Genomic DNA, 22053 nt, shown 5'->3' on the forward strand with positions numbered 1-22053 from the left:
TCAAAAGTAATGGTGAAAATAAAATTTAATGCAGAATGTGGAACATGGTGATAAATGCATTAATTGCTCATCAAAAAATTAAATTAATGTGGAATGCGTCCCAGTCTCTTTAATTGATATTGATATGCTGAAAACATCTGGTTTTCTATTTGTGCTGAGAATTTGATATGCTCTTTGTAATGTTCTTTTTCCTATGTGATATAATTTTTCTTTACATTTTTTCATTTCTTTTTTATCTCCAGCATACTTGCATTTTTTTGAATTTATTTATCTTGGTTTATTATTTAATGCATTGATCACCATGTTTCACATTTTATTTTCACCTTTACAATTATGATTTATTTCCATGGCGTTCTTTGAATTGCAGCTTTTTGTGCATAAGTTTTATGTCTTTTCTTCCCTTTTTTCATATGTTTTAGGCACTTTTCTTTTTTTACTCCAGTTTACTTTTGTTTTTCATCTTACTTTTTATTTATATATTTTTTACCTGTATTTTCTCTATTGTTTCGTATATATGTATAAAGAAGAAAAAGATTATCATAATTTCCTTTCCCGTTAATGGCATTTTAATCTCAAATTTTAAAAGAATCCTTGTTACTCAGATTTCATAACATTTCCATAAATATCAGAAGAGAAATTGGTACTGGTGCTTACCAATTATCTGTTCAGGAAACACTGACATTTAACTGTAAACTGTGTAACTTGACATTCTTTATTTTCTTGAATTCTTAGTGGGTTTATTTTTCAGAATATATCTATCTGCTTGTTGATTAGGTTTTGGAAATGTCATTAGTTTCTTAAGCATTTTGATATAATCTTTTCTGGGACATTTTCATGGACATGTATCAATTGATGAAACTTTTTTTTTTTTCGATAAAATTCCAAAAATTTCTTAAGTAACTATTTTTCAAATGCTCAATTTAATTTTTATGAAAATGTTATTATTCTTAATTACTACAAAAACTAAAAAATGTTTGGATAGGAAATTGATATAAAAATTTTTGGTAATAAATTAAAATTCACAAATAGTTTTTTAGCAACTATATCATTTTTAAAAAATTGTTAATTAATGTAAACATTATTCATTCATTAAAGTTTTTGAAAATGGAAAAGATATTGCTAACTGAAAGTATTTATATATCCTGAATATATATTACATATCCTTTCCTCTGAATTAAAAAGAAAAAAAAAGAAGCCATCATACTAGAATGGCAGAAGAATTCAAATAGGGATAATATAACACACTGCTACTAAGTAAAATATTTTTCTAAAATATTAAAAACAATTTCTGGAAGTATAATTGCAAAATTTGATATAACAAAAGTAGGTGCTTTATCAAATATTTAATTAATTTATTTTATTCAAGGAATCTAAAATTCAAATGAAATTAATTTCAATTATATCAATAATGATTTTTCCCAAATCTAGGAACAACAGATAAAGTGATTGCATTAACAGATAAAAGTTTTTTCTTTTGATGTTATATCAATATGTTTTTGTATTCTTAAGTTGTTGTTACTCTTTTCAGTACTTTTTTTCCCCCTTGATTAATAAATTAAAGCATCACAAAGTGGGAAAAATCTTCTGACCATGCAGCCAAACATTCTTCCAAAATTTAAATTATCAATGCAAATTTGTATGTTTTCTTCGTAAGGATACATTTTTATGCTGCCTCGAGTAAATAAATGTTAAAATGTAGTATATAAATAAGAAATATAAGTATGTAGAAAAAAATAACTGTATAAGTAACATAATTTATAGGGAATATTAATGTTGCATGATAATAATAAATATTGCAAATACTTTTAGGGAGTTAATTATTATTATTAGAAATTGAGACTCTGGTATTCCTATATTGTATTAGTGGAAGTATTTTTTTTATTTTAATTTTTTTTATTTGCTAATTAATTTATTTATTTTTGCCATTGCTTTTTGTAAATAAGCTTATAATCATCTATGTAACTTGTTGCTAATTTTGTATGTGTTTGTTTAATTTTGTGCAAGAAAAGTTAAATATATTGCAAGGCAGTGTAATGTGTCATAAATCTGTATTGCTATCCATCATTAAGGAATAAATATGTTATTTAATTCCAGCTCATCATTTGAAATTTCTGTAAATATAGACTGGGACATTTTATGTTAGATTTTTTAGAATTTCGTATTGAATAAATTATTGGATCTTTCAAAAACACAGAGGAAGGGATATGTTATTTGTAAGAGCTTATCATATTCGTGATCTCACCCCTGTATATATAGTAAGATGGTGTAAATATGTTGCAACACATGTTGCCTTGAGTTGCATCTTTACTACTTTTTTACACTATGTGACCCATTTGCACTCAAGCTATGCAAAGAGGCTATAAAAGGAATATATACTTAAGCATTAGTTTGCCTTAAGTATACAAGAAATTTGAGGAAGAATAATTCTTCTGTTTTATAAAACAGTGGCAGGGCTAGTACAAAATAATTATTTCCAAAACTGCTAAAATAAAACTATAGAGAAGGAGAGAAATAAGTAAATAATCTAGTGGCTTGGAAGGCAACTATTTGTTTTCATAAAATGTGCAGAAAAAAATGTGTTCGTGTACATAAACAAGCAGGGGTGGTCTCCTATTCTTTTTTATAAATATTCTTGTATTATTAACTGTATATCATTGTTGAACAATAGTTACGAAAGTTCCTATTGGAGTGCAATCTTTACCAATTTTTTTAGGCAATTTCTCACAGGATTCAGTTAATGCACATGCATTTGAAAACCAAATATGCTTTTTAAATATCTTTTTCTGGCCAGAAGAAATGACACAGATCTACAATTGTAATCACAAAATCATCTATCAAATTTCATATATTTATTTAAGTTATTATGTTTTGGAGTTATCGCATTTATATGCTTGCAAAAACACAGATTAATAGATGTTAACCTTTAGAAGGATTTGGTTTCAAATTTGATATATATATTTTAATTCCAACAAATCATTTCTTCCACATGTTACTGAAGTTTATGTGTGAGTTTGTAAAATTTATGAAAAATTATACAAGATTTGCTGAGCAATGTGAGGACTTTCAACTACAAGTTGTCAAAGGAATCTACTTAATTTTTATTGACATAATCCTGCTTTATGACATTGAAATTTGGCACAAGGATTTGATAAGAATTATAGCAAATTATTACATATTTAAAATCTTTTTCTTCTGCCAATGAAAAGACATAATTCAGTTTCAAATAAGGCTATGTAAGTGTTTTTCTATTGATATAAAAATTTAAGAAGAAATGCAAATGGCAATGCTAATAAAGAAAAATAAGAGAAAACAGGTTTCTAATGGTTACAAAATTTGGATTATGAGGAATATATCAATTCATGGAATATTTCAATTATCAAATGGAATCCTCTTGAAAATGAAAATATTCATAACATTATTTATACAAATTGGTCCTACACAAAGTAATAGAGGTGGATGTCCTTTGTACTTTACCAAGAAACTGATCTTAAAATATTTAGATTAGATGATTATTGCAAATGCAGAAACAGATGTAATTTTGAAGGCTATTGAATAGATTATAAATAATAAGATAAAAGACATCAGAATTCTATCAATTTCCTGACCAATTCTTATGTCCTTTGATTCTTTCTCTGAAATAAGAAAGTATATATATATATATATATATATATATATATATATATATATATATATATATATATATATATATATATATATACATATATATATATATATATATATATATGATACCAAACTAATGATTGAAAGATATCAATATAAAATTGGGATTGACTGATTAGTTGTCAATGCATTGACAAATTCTGTCCAAAATCTGATATAAATCTTCAGTCATGCTGATAAAAATCTGAACTAATTCATTCATCTAGCTCATTACGTTTTTACATTCTTGTATATGAAGTATAGATTGAAAGATGTATTGTAATTGCTAAAAATGACCTCAAGATTTAATGAATTTCTAAGTTTTGAATACTGAATCTGAAAAATATTTTTTTTTAAATTATCTCTCTCTCTCTCTCTCTCTCTGAGTGAACACAGTAACTCAAAAACAATTGATGAAATTTGATACTTAATAAAAAATTTGAAAATCTCTATCAAATTTTCAACAAAGTCTGTCTGTCCATGAATATGATTGTGGTATCCAGAAATTGCTATGAGCAAGATGAATAAAATTTGATATACAATGTTATATATATTTTAGATATGCATCAGCTTTTGGAACAGATTTGGCAATGGGCCAATCGCCGTCAATCTGTATACTCACATATAAATATCTCAAAAATATAATGACTCTCTTAGATAAATAAAATTTGGTATTTGGTCAAAAGTGTATTATTAAATAGGCAGATTCAAAGCCTGTTTGCAGCATTTCCAGTGTAATTTAAAGTTGTATATTTATTTAATTTATGACAGACGTGCATTCGAGCTTATTCAAATTAAAATCAAATATCGTTTAAATTTTTGAGCATTATAATGACACTATTTCTAATTAATTATCTTTTGTAAGTTTTAAATTACATTGCTTTGTAATGATAAAAAAAAATACTGTCGACGTTAAATTTGTTAACAAGTTTTTGTCTTCTTAACTATTTTGTACCAACTTACTTCTGAATTTAATTTTGTAATTTTTTTTGTACACAATATACTGAAACTATATATATCTTGAAAGTTATTCACGATTTAATGTTTCACTATTTCTGTTTGTCAAAATTTTTTGCTTAAAATTCTTATATAGAGTTTAATTTGAAATCAATAAAAGTAAATCTGACTTTGGAAGTTAGGGAAGGGAAAAAAGGAGTCTCGACATTTCCTAAGCGCCCCCTTCCCTCCTAAGGGACTTAATATGGCCATGTGTGTGATCATATTTGTAAATCTGTGTCAATTGTTTGACCTCGTCGATCGGAAGATAGATGACAAAATGCAAGCTCGTTTTTTTTTTTTTTTTTTTTTTTCCCTAAGTGAGTTGCGAAGCACAAAACGTTTATATTGTTTCACCCGAAGGATAGTGGCCGAGGGGTCACCTCCTGGTTTAGTGTTGTTTAGTTTAATTATATTAACGCCCCGTTTTAAAGCAACACTAGGGTTATTTTGGAACGGACCTCGTTATTTTGAACCTTTGTTAGAAGACGAGGACGATACCTGAGCTGGCATCCTCCCCCCTGCACACCACACCAGCGGGAGGATGTTTGGCCCTGACGGTTTAACGTGCACCAGATCCGCTTACACGATGGTACTTAGTGTAATCGGTCTCGAACCTGAAACCATCCGGTTCCGAAGCTGTGATCTTAACACCAGGCCACCGCCTGCTAGAGGATTCTAGATTCAAGATCCGATTTCATCGAAAAACAGCTATGTAAGCGGATATGGTGCATGGGGCGTAATGTACTTCCGCTGGTGTGATGCGGAAGTTTGGAAAGGGGAGTTCCAGCTCATGTGTCGTCCCCGTCATCTGACCGTGGTTCAAAAGGTTCGTCCCACAATAGCTCTAGCGTTGCTTTAAAACAGGGCGTAAATATAACTAAACAGAACTCAGCTGTAACCTCTTCCTTTTGCGATATATTCCTCTGATTCATTTTCATAAAGAAAAATTATAATGTTCTGTATTGTGCAAGTAAATAAGAAAATTGAGAAGAGAACACTTCTGTTATTTCTAGAAAAACGAAAATATACAGGGTGTTTATAAAGTCCCGGACCCATTTTGATGTTTAATAACTCGTAAAATAATAAAGATATAAACAAACTTATGGCATTTATTGATGGAATAACTCATATATTTTCCTTTTCAGGTTTGAATATTTTTACTTTTGTAAATATCGTCTGCATGTGTGGTTATTTTCAGATAATTTCATTTTCCAGTCTAAATATCTGTACTTTTCTAAATATTGTCTGCTTATTAATTGCATTTTTCTCTCTTTTGTTTTTGGCAACTATTGCAATGCTATGTTTACTTTTGATGTACTATGTTTGTTCTATGTAGTACTTTTGTATGTGATGTTTTATTCGAGTGGATATTAAGGAGAATGCGTACACCACAAGAGAAAGGACAGATTTTATGGTGGTTCATAGAAATGAAATCGATAGTGCAAGCACAGAGAAATTTCAGAAGAATTTACCAAAAAGATACTCCATCCAAAAACAGCATCTTGCGGTGGAAAAAGAATTTTCTAGAAATTGGAAGTATCGAAGATAAGAAACGTTCCAGACGTCCTTGCACAAGTGATTTTGATGTTGAGCGTGTCAGAGAGACATTTTTACACAATCCTAGAATATCTGTGAGATCAGCGGCAACAGAATTGGATATGCCAATTTCGACGGTGTACAAGGTTATTAAGAAAAAATTAAGACTGCATGCATACAAAGTTCAAATTGTTCAAGTTGTGGAACCGAACGATAGGCCTAGGAGGATGGCCTTTGCAACAGATATGCTAAGGAGGATAGAAGATGCTGCTGATTTTCTGAAGAGCATAAAGTTCTCCGATGAAGCATCCTTTCATGTTTCTGGCATTGTTAATCGCCATAATGTGCGCAAATGGCTCTGTGGATGCCGACATGCTTGTCGCTACCTGGCGTGAAATTGACTATCGACTTGATATTCTCCGTGTGACGAAGGGGGCACACGTGGAAGTTCATTGACAAGGGTCATGAAACTTTTTGAGTCTATTTAACCATTTATGTTATTAATTTTAATCTATCTTTATTATTTTATGAGTTATTAAACATCAAAATGGGTCCGGGACTTTATAAACACCCTGTATATATATATATATATATATATATATATATATATATATATATATATATATATATATATATATATAGTTCGAAAACAAGCACGCAAAATATGAAAATGTATTCATATCGCTTTATCTGATAATTACAATAATTTCTCTTAACAAACTTTTGGGAAACTAAAAACAACATTCGTTCCTGTTTCTTTAATTTATTTCATTCGATTTAAAGAGATCGTACATAGTATCTGCAATTTTAAGAAGAAACGAAAACGATAGCTGGGAGAATGTGATGAAAGCTATTGGTGCTTGTAAACGACGCCAGTCTACTTTCATTCAGATTGTTTTCTGTTCATTTTTATCAATAACTTTCTTATCCGATAGTTATATAAATTATTATATCGACAATGGAGGCTTTGTGTTTTTATCGTATTTTGATTCAATGTTTTGCCTACCGTTCTTCATTAACTTCTTCCGGGAAAAGCGTTTCTTAAAATAATTTTCTTTTAACTGAGTTAATGGTCTCTCTTTTCATTTCTTAAATGTAGAAATAACTTAAAAATTGGTTTAAAGAGAATGAAAAATTCAACTTTAAATATTTTCACAGGATTTTAAAATTATAAAATGTTTTGCATTTCCAGGTGTTGTCTTCGTCATCTAACCACGGTTCAAAATTACGAGGTCCCTCCCAAAATAGCCCTAGTGTTGCTTTAAACGAGATTTAAATATAATTAAATTAAACTAACTTTGCGTTGCTAGTTTTTGCTATTGGAGTAAAGTGGAATTGTTTTTTTAACTTATTTTAATTGTTTTTCTTCTATCTGGTGATAAATTAAAGATTTAATTATAAATTTTAAAATATAGTGGTTGAAAAAATTGTACAAAAATTTATCAGCAAAGTTATTTTTAGTGTGTAGTGAGAAATTTTATGAAACTTGATATTGTTTATCTTAATAATTCGAGAAAGTTACGGCATAGTATTTTCCGAACAGAAGAGTGAATCAAAAACCACCAAACATCAAAATGAAAAGCTTCTAAGTAAAAAATATGTTGTGTAAAAACTAATATTGAAAAGTTAAATATTTATTAGATACTAATAAAAACCGGAAAAGAACAAAGAACGTAAGGAATCACATATTTTGATTTTTTTTTAAATTTGTGGTAGTGAAAAAAATGATTTGAGTAGTGAAAGTGGATAATTATTTCACATAAGGAATTGATTTCTATCCAAAAAATATTTTTAATTAACTTTAAGAATAGGAAATTGCATCAAAATGCAAACGGAACTAACCGCGTGTCTTCCATTGAAGACTATGAACACTCAGAAAACTTCAAATATCTTTAAAACTATATAAATATGAAATCTAAAATTTGAAGTCAATCTTCCCAGCTGTATGGACTCTCGAAAAATGTAATAACACATTTTTTTATTTATTTATTTTTGTGATTTTTAGGATATTATTAAAATAGTTCACAGTTCCGCATTATGCTGACCACCTAACTAGAACATATGCCTTGCACCTCAGGGCCTTCGGTCAAGAAAGTAGATATGGGCACTGTAGGCCTTGGGCCACATGGACTGTCGTGCCATTGAGTTTAGTTTAAATAGTTTATATCTTGATAGAGAAAGTTAAAATTGAAAAATTTATTCTCCGGTATTATTATATATATTTTTTCCGAGTTAAGCAACGGCGATGTCTAACTCTTTTTTTTTCAAGTCATAGAAAATTCATAATTTTAATCGCACGTGTCTCCTCCAACTCCATGAAATTTTTTCCTGTGTTTTTATTATGATATAGCATACGTTTTTCTAGATGGACTTTTTTGAAGATCTCTTTTATTTTTTGTAACTTTCTTGTTCCTCCTCTCTGAACTTGTAAACTGTCTTAGTAAATGCAGTATACTTACTTTAGTGTTGGTATGCGTTACTTCCCTAGCTATGCGTGACACTGTTTTGAACTTAAAGGGCTTAAAGAACTTTAATATATATTTATATTTAGAACTTCGTAATTATTGACTTTTTGCAAGAGTATTTGCTGTATATACGAATTTTTTTAAAAAAAAAAGGGTATGATGTATAAGATATAAATAACAAATTATTTTCCACAATCTCTACAATAATCTGGACATAGACTTATTATGTTAGGAAATTGGCGCCTAATTTCACGCTACAGTTGAGAGGAAATCCCTCGTTTTCCCCCTGGCTGCAATCCAGAATGAGATCATCTTTTACAAAGTAAGGCGGAATATTGAATGCTTTTGTGTGAATTACTGCATTTATCAACTAGAAAAAAGTTATTGAAATTTTAAAAAATTAGTAAATTAGATACCGTAACAGTTGTCTAATATAACAGTTGTATTATCTACATTGTTTTTCTGTCAGAAAAATTTATTATTCTAAATTTAATAATATTCAGTACATCGTCATAACTGTAAAACGCTACGTAGTTTTAAAAAGTGTATTGGCTCTAATTTTTGGAAAATTAAAAAAAAAAAAAAAAAAAACATAAGCTAGTAAAAGCAAGATACTGATTTTAGTAATTTGAAATATATATATATAAAATTGAAAAAAAAAATTGAAAACGAAACTAAATAATTTCGGAATTGCAACTAAAAATTATTTATTTATTTATTTCCCCCTATTAACTTGGTTTTTATTACTATATATTTTTAAGCTGTTCAAATTGATTATAAATAATAACAAAAGGAATAATTAATACCGTTGTTGCTTCAAGCTTTCCATTTTTGGAACTCTAAATAAAAGGTTGTTTTTTTTTTTTTTTTTTGTTTGTTTTTTGACATTTTTGTCTGGTTTTAATTTTTATAAATAAATTAATACAAATGTGCTCATCAAAAGATTATTTTTTTCTGTACAGTCTTCATAACAATCGTTGGCGATTACACAGTTTTTGAGGCGATTTTTAAATATCGTCTCTTAAAAATTAATTTTTTAATTATATTTTTCTTATAAATGAGTTTATCATTATAATTTGTTGAACACGAATTAACTCAATATCTTGCATGTCGTAAGAAAAAAAATTAAGTAAACAGCTGAAAATATCTTCCTGCTACAATTATTCTTTGTCCGAGAAACAAATTACCCAGAAGTTTGCATTTGTGAGTTCGTTCTCAAATTATTAGAAAACCTTAATAAATAAAGGGAAATCCGTTTCGAGTAAAGTGATGTGATTTATGATCCATTTAATGAGAGTACAGCGAAATCCGTTATGTTCTCTTGCTTCTGCCGTGTCAATCCTAAGCCACTTAAAGGATTCACCCTCGTCTATCATCGCTAATAATCTGCCCAAAATATTACGATACATTTATACGCCTTGTCCGGTTTGAGTCAGGGCGTCTGTCTCTCTCTTTTTTTATCTTAAGTAGATAAACATCTGGAGTGTGCGCTGAAATTTCAACAATGTCCATTCATCCAGTAGTACCCAAAGAAATAAAATAAGCAATGTAACTCCAGCCACTTAAGAGCCAACTCACAACTAGCATGGGAAATAAAACAAGCTTCTATTAAATGATTTCTTTCAAGAAAAGCTCAAAAAATAATTCATTCTCTCTCCCTCTCTGAAAAGCGGGCACACTCAAGTGCCACTTGTTATGAGTGGTCTTAAATTTTCTACGTCATAAACTTGGAACAGAAGAGCTGTCCCTCCGAATTTTTTTTCACGCGTGTTGCATTTTCCAAATGGTTCCTATATTGTCCTTTTTGTTTTTTCTGAGTTTTGCCTTAATATATTTTGATCCTTTTTTTTTTTAATGTTTATTACTATTGAGGAATTTTTTTCCGAATTTAAAATTAATTTCGATTATGTATATATATAAACAGTAATCAGTATTGAAAAGCGGAAACAGAATGTGAAAATGGAAATCAACGCATTAGTTGTTCATCGAGAAATGAAATAAATGTGGATCGCTAGTGGAATTATAGCATTTTCTGCAGACAGTATCGGACATATTATGTGATAAAAATGATACTGTCAGCACCCCGAATGCTATAACAGAGTATATTTTTCCAAGTTACTTTTGTTGTGTGTGTGTGTGTGTGTGTGTGTGTGTGTGTGTGTGTGTGTGTGTGTGTGTGTGTGTGTGTGTGTGTGTGTGTGTGTGTGTGTGTGTGTGTGTGTGTAAAAGATGTATAGCTGTGTTTATTTATTTATGCCATACATTTAATTGCCAAAGAAGTATTAAAATGTCTATCTAGTTGTGAATGAATGGTATACCTGTGCGTTTTCTGGCCTATCTCCCTTCTAATTAACTAGAATAAAGCAAAAAATATTTTCTTGTAATTGCATTTCCGTCCGAGAAAATTTTCTCAGTCATGAGTGTGTAAATAAAAAATAAAATTATCAAGGGAAAACAAAAGTTTCCTTATTTTAATAAATTAATGAATTATAATGAACGCAACATTAGTACATTTTATGAAATGGTTTTTATTAAATTATTTTTATAATTATTTATAATGATATCTGAAGTTATTTGTGCCTACACGTAATCATTGTTTTGATAAAAAATTTCCAATATTAATTGAAAATTAAGGAAAGGTCATCATCACTTTCGTTAAATAAGCTTAATTTAAAATAATTTTGGCAACGTTCTCTAATATTCCTAGATAGCCTCTTTTTTTTTTTTTTTTTTTTTTTTTTACTTTTTGGGTAAGCTTGAAGAAAATTATTCAAATTTGAATTAAAGATTTCCGATTCCTAATTGTAAATAACTTTCTCCTATTTAAAAAAAAAGAAAATAATTTGAAAGCTATTTTTGAAGAATGAACTGATAAATCTTCTTCCCAACTTGTACTGCATATAACATATGTCACTCTAATTATAATCTGTGCACATTTTGATAAAAATTTAGATATTCTTAATTCCGATCAGTGTTATCTTCTTTTGTTTATGTGGCGCTAATACACTTTCAGATAAAACGTTTCCTCATATTCATAATATCTGGACTAATGGGAAGAGGGATCCAGTAGTTCAAAAGCGGTATCGATTAAGTTGTTTATATTCAATGTTGTGTTGAATTCTATAAACTTCTGTTGACAAGAAATGATCGGGCAGAAGTTCATGGTTCAAGACACACGATGAAAAGCCCATATGGATTATTCAATCTGATGTGGAAGTTATATTTAAATATATTATTTCTGCCTATGTATCTCTACATGTTTTCTTTTGATATTTTTAATAGTTTTCCCACTGCTTTTAATAATTTTTATTAAATAGAAATATTGAATCTTGTCCTTTTTTTACAACTTATATCCCACCAGACTCAATATCCTTAATGCCCCAACTTGAAGTTCCGAAAATCTGGGCATTGTTTTATCAATTTGGTCAGTCAGCCTTATTTCCCAATCACAGCTACGACGCCACTGCTGGTTTTATCCCAACGCGACATCCAGACGTGCCGACTCCCTTCTCCATCCCATCTGTCGTCGTTTTTTTAATGGTGACGTGTTAAGCACGTTTCCCGGTGATTGTTTTCTTTTCCCACTGCAAGAGAGTTCGCTCACACCGCGCGGCGTTCGCTCGGCGCATCACTTGTGTTTCTGCTGTCGGAGGGTTGGATTAAAGGAGGACTGGATTCGCGCGTGTTGAGTTTTCCACTTGATGGAATGGAAGTGATTGATGCTTGGGAGTTGGTGGTGGGGTCCACCTGCAATTGGCGACTGGACGCTTTTCCATGGGAACTCTTGCTGAGATACCGTCGAAAGGTATGACTTGCAAAATCATAGTTTAAGTTGGTTTTGTTACATGCATTTATTAAATGAATCGATACATAGGGACTCTATGATCAAAAATCCCCCCCCCCAGATTTCTTAGAAAAAGTTGTTTCGTATTTTATATTAAGACTTAGTAAAAAAGGTCTTTAATTTTTTTTTTAATTTAAAAAATAATAAGTAAATTTAATTTTGATATAAGGAAGTAAAATGTTCATTTATGAATGCAGCTTCTATAAATTACGATTTTGTTATAATAATAATTAATATGTCTATATATTTCCTCGTCATTGTCAAGAACCATTAGTCACGAATGTGTTTGTTTTGACATGATATTTTGATTCTTTGAACATTCTTCCTTATTATATTAATTTCAATTTGATTTTCATTTATTATTTTAGATGTCTCGCTTTAGAAACAGAGTGTTATAAATTTGTGAAATATAGCTAATTTTCTTGCTATACTTCTCATTACACTTTCTTGAGTGAAGTTGGGTTTTAGTTTTTACTTGTACAATCGCTCACAGGATTATAATGGCATATACCGAATGACAGTTCCACCAAGTTCTCTTCCTCCGTTTCTTTTCTTTCGTTCTTAAAAATGCGTATTTGCCGTATTATTCGGAAATTTCTCCTTTAAACTATGTCGTTTAAAAATATCATGTTATTGTAAAAGGGTTACCCCCCTCCCCCCACCCGACTAACAAATCTTATAATACGGTACTAACCATTATATCCTAACTGCCTTCTTACAAATTATTTTATCTGTTTAGCTTTTGTTTATTGATTTATAATGTATTTTTTTTTTTAAAAAAAAAGCGTAAATAGCTTATAAAAGCAATACAAATTTTATTATTTGCATGATTATACTATGAATTATTCAATTAAGAAATTCAGTCTTTCTTATTGAAATAAAATAGTGTATATATATGTTTTGTTTCGAATCAAAATATTTATCAGTTATATGGTTAGAAACTTTTTTACTGCTTGATTTGAGGTGGGTGTATTTTCATTTGCTTACTTTTTCATTACATATTAAAAGAGAAGGATGGGACATTAAACTGCTTCCATTTTTGTATTAAGAACGTATTAATTAAATATTCTTAATAAGAATACTTCCTAATACAATGGTTGTCTTGCATTCAGGGAAATTTTTGTACATCTTGTCCTGAGTGGGGATGGAGACTGTAATATTCATTTCCCCTTAACTCTCTTATAATTATAGATCGAAAAGTAATTAAAAAATAAGCTTTTTTTAACGTTATTGTCAATAACAATTAAACTGAAATTTTTTCGATAGCAGTTATTGCTTAGAAATTACCAGCAAAAAAATAATAATAAAAATTTCCGATTTCCCTACCCTTAACTCATTTTTTAATGTAAACTTGTGATGCCTTTTAGAAAAAATCTCATCATTAACATTTTCTTCCAAATTTCTTCAACCTTTCCAATTTCTATTTCCATTTATCAGTTAGCAAACGTATCCACCACACGTCTAAAACTTTTACATTCTTGTTATTATTAATTTTTTAAAGTAATGTTTATTTATAAAAAAAATGTATAAAAAAATTCTTTTTCTCCATTTTGATTTTTTTAATGAATTGTTCAAAAAGCATTTTGAAATATTTTTAATCCTAATTTATAGAGTCTATTCTCATATTTATCTCAGAATATCGCTTTTAATATTCTTATTTTGTATTTGTAAGCTAGATTCCGATTTCTTGCTCTTACAAGAACAGCATTTTTTCCAGAAGCATCACTATTTAAATTTATTATTCTATAAATTCCAAGATCCAATTAAATAAAAAAAATTATTATAGTTATAAAAGATTTTCCTTTGTTTTGAGCTAGATATCTACTAAACGGAAATTCGGTGCGATTTTAATTTTATAACAAAGTTGACAATTTCTATTATAATTAATAAAAAATTGTTCAACTGTTGAACAGAATTAAACGCTCTCAAATTACCCTAAGCAATGAATCAGTTTATAAGACTGGTATCTGAGCATTTATTGATTAAAAGCAGTTTTTAATATTGATACACCATGGTCTTGCTTATGCATTATAATCGATCTGTTCATAGAAGTTGACTCTTTCCATATGTCTTTGATAATCAGATTGTAATATCATGGTAATTCATTCATTAAAATAAATGCATTTTTACTGTCTTATATACAAAATATATAGTGAGAAAGTAATGTTGCCTTTAAAAGGTATGGCTTCGAGATTTTAATAAATATCCGCGCTTTAAATATCCCTGCCCATAAACAACAAATAATAATATAAACAACAAATTTCGAGTGAAATCCATTGAGAGAAAGTCTCTCTGACCCATATCCAAATATAAGTTCACATAATAATTATAAAAATGAAAGCTAGATGGATAAAATTTGGTACACAGATTTATCATCTAAAATGTAGATACCTGTCAAATTTGGGGCAAATCCATTAAGGAGTTGACTTTCTGCCGGCCTGTACTTTCAAAATCAAGTAAATATGAATAGCCCTACAATAAGCACAATGACTTATATATATCTGAAATTTAGTTTGTAATTTCTGATTCCGGTCAGATTTTGGTTTAAATCGGTTGAAAATAACGCATCTAAAATACAAATTTGAGTTTCTGGTACTTATTGCTAAATGCCAAGGATTAATTGCAAAAAAATCGCCAAGGATCACACGATTGATTCCGTAGGGTAAGCTAAATTACACGCCAAAGACCATTATTTCGTTTTTATTTTTCGCCAATACCTTGCAAGGTATTCACCGCCTTAACTCAATTCCACAATTTTATACGGAAGAGAAGCATAACGCTTTGTTAGATATAATGAAAGAAAGTTTGTGGAAGATCACTCCATTGGTTTTAGAAATTGTTTACAATTTGAAGAATTCGAAGTAATGAAATACAAATCAAATTTATCCTTCAATAGCATAAATTCTCGACTTTGTTTTTGTTTAGTCTTAACGAAATGTTATTGTCCGATATGTGTTTGAAATTAATGTAAGTAATTTCGGTTTTGTTCTTTCTCATTTGTTTAGTTATCATTAGTTAATTCGAAGTAATGAAATACAAATCAAATTTATCCTTCTATAGCATACCTTCTCGACTTTGTTTTTGTTTAGTCTTAACGAAATGTTATTGTCCGATATGTGTTTGAAATTAATGTAAGTAATTTCGGTTTTGTTCTTTCTCATTTGTTTAGTTATCATTAGTTAATTCGAAGTAATGAAATACAAATCAAATTTATCCTTCTATAGCATACCTTCTCGACTTTGTTTTTGTTTAGTCTTAACGAAATGTTATTGTCCGATATGTGTTTGAAATTAATGTAAGTAATTTCGGTTTTGTTCTTTCTCATTTGTTTAGTTATCATTAGTTAATTCGAAGTAATGAAATACAAATCAAATTTATCCTTCTATAGCATACCTTCTCGACTTTGTTTTTGTTTAGTCTTAACGAAATGTTATTGTCCGATATGTGTTTGAAATTAATGTAAGTAATTTCGGTTTTGTTCTTTCTCATTTGTTTAGTTATCATTAGTTAATTCGAAGTAATGAAATACAAATCAAATTTATCCTTCTATAGCATACCTTCTCGACTTTGTTTTTGTTTAGTCTTAACGAAATGTTATTGTCCGATATGTGTTTGAAATTAATGTAAGTAATTTCGGTTTTGTTCTTTCTCATTTGTTTAGTTATCATTAGTTAATTCGAATTTATCCTTCTATAGCATACCTTCTCGACTTTGTTTTTGTTTAGTCTTAACGAAATGTTATTGTCCGATATGTGTTTGAAATTAATGTAAGTAATTTCGGTTTTGTTCTTTCTCATTTGTTTAGTTATCATTAGTTAATTCGAAGTAATGAAATACAAATCAAATTTATCCTTCTATAGCATACCTTCTCGACTTTGTTTTTGTTTAGTCTTAACGAAATGTTATTGTCCGATATGTGTTTGAAATTAATGTAAGTAATTTCGGTTTTGTTCTTTCTCATTTGTTTAGTTATCATTAGTTAATTCGAAGTAATGAAATACAAATCAAATTTATCCTTCTATAGCATACCTTCTCGACTTTGTTTTTGTTTAGTCTTAACGAAATGTTATTGTCCGATATGTGTTTGAAATTAATGTAAGTAATTTCGGTTTTGTTCTTTCTCATTTGTTTAGTTATCATTAGTTAATTCGAAGTAATGAAATACAAATCAAATTTATCCTTCTATAGCATACCTTCTCGACTTTGTTTTTGTTTAGTCTTAACGAAATGTTATTGTCCGATATGTGTTTGAAATTAATGTAAGTAATTTCGGTTTTGTTCTTTCTCATTTGTTTAGTTATCATTAGTTAATTCGAAGTAATGAAATACAAATCAAATTTATCCTTCTATAGCATACCTTCTCGACTTTGTTTTTGTTTAGTCTTAACGAAATGTTATTGTCCGATATGTGTTTGAAATTAATGTAAGTAATTTCGGTTTTGTTCTTTCTCATTTGTTTAGTTATCATTAGTTAATTGGAAGTAATGAAATACAAATCAAATTTATCCTTCAATAGCATACCTTCTCGACATTGTTTTTGTTTAGTCTTAACGAAATGTTATTGTCCGATATGTGTTTGAAATTAATGTAAGTAATTTCGGTTTTGTTCTTTCTCATTTGTTTAGTTATCATTAGTTAATTGGAAGTAATGAAATACAAATCAAATTTATCCTTCAATAGCATACCTTCTCGACATTGTTTTTGTTTAGTCTTAACGAAATGTTATTGTCCGATATGTGTTTGAAATTAATGTAAGTAATTTCGGTTTTGTTCTTTCTCATTTGTTTAGTTATCATTAGTTAATTGGAAGTAATGAAATACAAATCAAATTTATCCTTCAATAGCATACCTTCTCGACATTGTTTTTGTTTAGTCTTAACGAAATGTTATTGTCCGATATGTGTTTGAAATTAATGTAAGTAATTTCGGTTTTGTTCTTTCTCATTTGTTTAGTTATCATTAGTTAATTGGAAGTAATGAAATACAAATCAAATTTATCCTTCTATAGCATACCTTCTCGACTTTGTTTTTGTTTAGTCTTAACGAAATGTTATTGTCCGATATGTGTTTGAAATTAATGTAAGTAATTTCGGTTTTGTTCTTTCTCATTTGTTTAGTTATCATTAGTTAATTCGAAGTAATGAAATACAAATCAAATTTATCCTTCTATAGCATACCTTCTCGACTTTGTTTTTGTTTAGTCTTAACGAAATGTTATTGTCCGATATGTGTTTGAAATTAATGTAAGTAATTTCGGTTTTGTTCTTTCTCATTTGTTTAGTTATCATTAGTTAATTCGAAGTAATGAAATACAAATCAAATTTATCCTTCTATAGCATACCTTCTCGACTTTGTTTTTGTTTAGTCTTAACGAAATGTTATTGTCCGATATGTGTTTGAAATTAATGTAAGTAATTTCGGTTTTGTTCTTTCTCATTTGTTTAGTTATCATTAGTTAATTCGAAGTAATGAAATACAAATCAAATTTATCCTTCTATAGCATACCTTCTCGACTTTGTTTTTGTTTATTCTTAACGAAATGTTATTGTCCGATATGTGTTTGAAATTAATGTAAGTAATTTCGGTTTTGTTCTTTCTCATTTGTTTAGTTATCATTAGTTAATTCGAAGTAATGAAATACAAATCAAATTTATCCTTCTATAGCATACCTTCTCGACTTTGTTTTTGTTTAGTCTTAACGAAATGTTATTGTCCGATATGTGTTTGAAATTAATGTAAGTAATTTCGGTTTTGTTCTTTCTCATTTGTTTAGTTATCATTAGTTAATTCGAAGTAATGAAATACAAATCAAATTTATCCTTCTATAGCATACCTTCTCGACTTTGTTTTTGTTTATTCTTAACGAAATGTTATTGTCCGATATGTGTTTGAAATTAATGTAAGTAATTTCGGTTTTGTTCTTTCTCATTTGTTTAGTTATCATTAGTTAATTCGAAGTAATGAAATACAAATCAAATTTATCCTTCAATAGCATACCTTCTCGACATTGTTTTTGTTTAGTCTTAACGAAATGTTATTGTCCGATATGTGTTTGAAATTAATGTAAGTAATTTCGGTTTTGTTCTTTCTCATTTATTTAGTTATCTAATCACCATTACTTCTTTTAATAGTACTTTTATGTTTATCTATGTTGAAAAAAATACTTGTGAAATACGGATTTCAAGACCAGTTACCACTTAATTGCTAAACATATCTCGTAAGTATTTGAAATTTCCACGCGTAACTTCTCAACAGCTTGATGGAGAATAAAACATCCTTGCAGAATTTTGTCCTTTGTTTTCTTTTAATAGCAAACTTCTTATACATATCTGAAGAGGGTTTAAGTTGCAACTTGAAGTGGATTTTAAGTGAAATAAGACATGAGTTGCATTTTGAAGGTTGTAGTGTGTACTAAGAGAGGTTTATGTTGTAGCTTATTACGAAGAAATTTCTTGTCGAAGATAAGAAGAAAGAAAGAAAAAAGAAAATAAGGGAATATTGTCTCGAAAAATAAGAATTATGCATTATCATGAATGAAAATAGAAAGAAATTAGATTAAAAAATGCTAAGAAATGCGTTGTCAATCGTCTACTTATAAGTACACTAAAGAAAAGGAAATCGTAACGTCATGAATAATTTAAATTTAAAATATGGGACTTCAGCATTTTCTACTCTTTGAGGAGATATGATAGCAATTCGGATTTAAAATATCTTGAGGAGGTATGATAAAAATTCGGATTAAAATGTCATCACAAGATTGACAAGACACTCGCTGCGCTAGAGTGAATATGCAATCCGCTGTACCTGTAATGCGCATTGAAATGTTCGAAAGTGTTTGTATAACTGCGCGAAGTTAAAATAAATTGATTTTGGGGTTCATAAAGCTTAGAGAGGACCTTCACGTGAATGTAAACTATGTATGTATTTGTAAGGGTTGTATTTTTTTCTTAGTGAAAGCACTTTTATACAATTTTTACTTCGGTGGTAACTTTCCTGTGAATTTCGTCTATGAAAGAATGGAACGCTGGAATCCAAAGTGTTCTAAATCATCTATTTCGAAAGCAATTTTCAACTCCAGACACGCATAACAATTTCTTTCTTGTTTGCGGAGCTATCTAAGGGCGAGTTTTGTAATCGTCAAAAAATTCAGTCTTGAGATTTTGATTATTTTCTTCGTGTTAAAATTTTCTAGATTTGAACACAGGGGGGAAAAAAAGGAAGGCTGTCGTTCGAGTTATATAAACACAATAACTTAAAAAAGAATGAAATTATGAAGTACAAGTTGTTGGCATTACTCCAAAATTGTAGGTCCATAATAAATTTAGAACTAAAATACTTATGGAAAGCTATTATGTCTGTCTCACCATGTGCATATCAACACAATAATTCAAAAATATTGCGAATTAACTGTTAAAAAATTTTTGTCTGGAAGCTACAGCTACATCAAAATCTTAAAATTTTGGACTCAATTCGTCTACATGAAAGCTGATTTTGGTTACTTAAGATAGGTTACTATAAGATTTCTTTATGTCATTCGAAAACATTTCGTTGAATACTATAAAGTTACTTTTAACTACAGATTTAAAGTGATAGAAATAAATAGATCTTCAGATCTATTTTCAAAAGATCTAATAGAGCTTTTGTGGAAATAAATAGATGAAAACTTACTCGAATTTTGTGATCCTGGTTTAATGATCACCACATATGTCTTCATGTGAACCCTTAACTGCAGTGGCCTATTGGTAAAGTTTGGACTTAAAGGCCGAAAAGTCTCAAGTTTGATATCTGATTTCGCTGAAGATCTTCGCTTCCAGGACTCACCACATTAACTCTGATGTCCTCTCGTTGATATGGTACTGAAGTTTGGAGAGTGTAATGCCAATTCTGATGTTCAAAATTACTAAGTCTGCCTAAAATAGTCCGTGTATTGCTTCCAATTGGGATAATAATAAAATTAATGAAAAATAGGAGGAAATAAATATTCATGAATAATGGACTTAAAAATATTAGAGAGATTTATTAAACATGTATTCCCTGTTTCATTTAGTAACCATTCACAGATTTCGTGTCAAAACGTAACAGTATAAAGAAAAATTTTATGGTAACTGGACATTCGTCATTGATGTGCGAAGAAGCACTATGAAATTGACCGTTACATCATAGAGATTATAGAAATCTTTTTAGTAGTCATTTATGAATGATATTCAAAAGGCTGTTATAATTCGATAGTTATTGCCTTCATACGAAAGTTTTGAAAAACCTGGCATTTCTTCTGACCCTAGAAAAATAGCATTTTTTAATCGAAGATGGAAATAATTTCATGCCATCCACCAAATATCACTATACTACTGGAATAATTCCATTTTGGGTCATCCAACTACTAGCAACAACTTTTTTTGCATACTTTTGCGTAGATAAATATCATTTATTTATAAGATTATTTTGCTTACAATATATACAATAAAACATTGCTGGTTTCGCATTAATGTAGTTTCTTTAAAAAAACATACGATATTATCTTTTCAGTTGACAACTTGATATGTTATATAAACAATAAAATTCTTTTTACAATTTTAGATGCAGTTGTATATGACTAGTACGAACTAAGACGAATTTTCGTACATTGCAGAAATACTTTCGTTGAAATCCTTTGCTTATATTATTGGGGGGGGGGGGGGGGGGTATCAGCGTAATGTCTACATTTTATTAAAAACTGAAAGCATTTTTTAAAAAAATCCTAAATCTCATACACTGTTTTGGCATACACTATTCTTCGTACTTCATGATAGCAAATTCAATCGCCAAATTTAACCATAACATATAAAGAATAAAAAATAATTAAAAGAATCACAATTCATCTATTATGATCTGTTTGTTTTGACTTAACATCGATTCACTATCGTTTGATGTAGTCAGATTCATTTTTGTTCAACATTCAAACATTTTGTTTTATACAATACTTTTTAATTATCTTACCAGTCAATGAACAATAGATTTGAATTCTTTAGAACATTTAATATTCTTTCCAAACTTAGCTCTACCACTAGTTGGTAAGACTTCAAATGTGATTGAGATCCCATATCAAAATTGTCGAAATCTCCCGCGTTTTAATTATCTGAGATAATTTCAAATATTGCGGAAATGCAAATGCAGTCCACTTGATATGTACATATCACTTTTTAAACATGCATGAAATAAATAAATTAATTTAAAAAAAAAAACTTCACCTTCCATATAGGTTTTCCAACATTTCTTTTTTCAAAATAATTTCTTAATTTAGCTTGTTTGGGGAGAAATGATTTAAGTTCTGATTAATTAAATGTATTTATCTTTTGATAACAATTAAAAATTCTGAAGTTAACAAGACATTCTAATGTATAAATATTATGTAAAGCGTTATGCGTAGGTTTAGTAATTCGGAACAGCTAGCAAGAAAAAAATTTATATATGAAACGTTAATAATTTCAAATGATTAAAATTTATTTCTAAATAATAACTTTACTTGTAAGTTTTTAAATAGATTTTCCGATCCCAAAAAAACTACTTCTT

General features: G+C 29.0%; 1 protein-coding gene across 3 annotated transcripts in view; it reads left to right on the top strand.

The window, feature by feature from the left end:
- The window catches only part of LOC129965566 (tyrosine-protein phosphatase non-receptor type 4-like), a 135774-nt gene that overhangs the window by 78668 nt on the left and 35053 nt on the right, over positions 1 to 22053 (top strand). The gene's annotated exons all lie outside the window — the stretch shown is intronic.

This window comes from Argiope bruennichi, chromosome 4 (assembly GCF_947563725.1).
Source record: "Argiope bruennichi chromosome 4, qqArgBrue1.1, whole genome shotgun sequence".
NCBI lineage: Eukaryota > Metazoa > Arthropoda > Arachnida > Araneae > Araneidae > Argiope > Argiope bruennichi.